Below are 2,248 nucleotides of genomic sequence, written 5' to 3' on the forward strand. Positions count from 1 at the left end.
ATGCATTTGTAATAAATAAATAAATAAAACGTCATTCGTAAGGTTAGATTGTAAGCTCCAAGGATCAGGGCCCTCCTAACCCTCTTGTATTGAACTGTATCGTTGCTGTATTGTCTCCCTTTATATTGTAAAGCGCTGAGCAAACTGTTGGCGCTATATAAATCCTGTGTAATAATAATTTAAACAAAAGTAAGCTCCTGCACACCCCAGCTCATGGTTATATATATATATATATATATATATATATATATATTTATATTCTACATTATTTATTGGTTTGTAGGCATTTGCAAAAATAAACACATAAAAAAATGAAGTTACATTTAAACAAAAGTAAGCTCCAGCACACCAGCTCATATATATATTTATATAAATATATATATATAAATCAGCGTTAGAGGCTTACTTTTATTTAAGTTCATATTAATGGTACAGGTACTTGTATAGCGGTGTTAGTTTAGACAGAGCTTTACATATTCAACTTACTATTTTTTTGGGGGGATGTCTACAAACCCTCACATAAAGAGAATAATGTATTTTAAAATAAATAAATAAAATTTAAATAAATATATATATATATATATATATATATATATATATATATATATACACACTCCTCCTAACCCTCTTGTATTGAACTGTATCGTTTGCTTTATATTGTGAAGCGCTGGGCAAACTGTTGGCGCTATATAAATCCTTTATAATTTTATATATATATATATATATATATATACTCATATACATGCACACACTCATCGGCTACTTTATCAGGCACACCTTGCTCGTGCCAAGAAAATATTCCCCACACCATTACAGTACCACCAGCCTGACCTGTTGATACAAGGCAGGTTGGATCCATGCTTTCATGTTACATTCTGACCCTACCATCTAAATGTCGCAGCAACCAGTCTGCCCATTCTACTTTGACCTCTGACCTCAACAAGGCCTTTTCATCCACACAACTGCCACTCACTTGATATTTTCTCTTTTTTGGACCATTCTCTGTAAACCCTAGGGATGGTTGTGTGTGAAAATCCCAGTTGATCAATAGTTTTTGAAATTCTCAGACCAGCCCATCTGGTACCAACAACCATGCCATGTTCAAAGTCACTTAAACCCCCTTTCTTCCCCATTCTGATGCTCAGTTTGAACTTTAGCAAGTCATCTTCACTATGTCTACATGCCTAAATGCACTGAGTTGCTTTCATATGTGATGTGCTGATTAGCAATTTGAGTTACCAAACAATTGAACAGGTGTACCTAATAAAGTGGCTATTAGTGTATATGTGTGTGTGTGTGTATATAAATATAGATTTTAAATATATATATATTTATATAATTTGCAGATTTGGAGACTCACAAAAGTTAAATTGTAACTAAAGTCATAACCTTTTTGGGGTAGAGTGGTGATGGGTTAGAACCTTTGATAGGGGATGCTACCTGTGTTCCTGTTATGGTGATTTACACTATCTTTCCTGGTGATTGATATCTTTAGGACTGCTGGTATGTAGTGTCCACTATCCCTCACCCTCCCAAGAAAAAGAAAGTAAAATAAAAGTAAACCAATACATGCCAGCTAAGAGATAAAGTGTATCTAAAGCCAAAAAAAGGGTTGCTGTCTGTGCTCCTGTTATGGAGGTTTATGCTTGTGCTGGTGACCACTGACAATGGGACGTTAAGTGAGGGAAAAGCCAGAATAGAAATAGGGACATTTGGTTCTGGTAACATCTGCTTAGGAGAGGACTTTCCTTCTCCTGGAGAAATCTACTATAATTACCAGTTGGACCTTCAGACAATAAGTTAAGAAAAATCTTCCCTATAATACACAGAAAAAAAAAATACTATACAATTTCCTAATCTATAAACACTAAAATGTAAGGGTTTGACTTTATACTTTAAATGCTAATAAACATTAAGCATTTAATTCAATCAATGCTAATCTGAAAATTTTGATCAATAAAAGAAAAAAATGTTCCATAAAATTTAAAAATACAAAGAAAAATGCAGAATAGATTTGTTAAGCTTAAGAAACATAATATTGCTGGAAAAAGCACATCTGGATGTCGGTTATTTTTTCTACAATCATTCAGGCGTTCATGTGCAGAGGTTTTCAAAACCATACATTAAGGCATTGTGCGCCCAGAAGCCTTGGCAGTGGACATATAAACTTGCTTATTGCAAAGCCATCCTCCAACTTGTCTAGAAAACTAATTTCCAAGTGATTTAAAGGTACAAATGTATCAATGTA

The sequence above is a fragment of the Staurois parvus genome, unplaced genomic scaffold (genome assembly GCF_062004578.1).
Source record: "Staurois parvus isolate SC_StPar_1 unplaced genomic scaffold, SC_StPar_1.0 ptg000391l, whole genome shotgun sequence".
Taxonomy (NCBI): Eukaryota; Metazoa; Chordata; class Amphibia; order Anura; family Ranidae; genus Staurois; species Staurois parvus.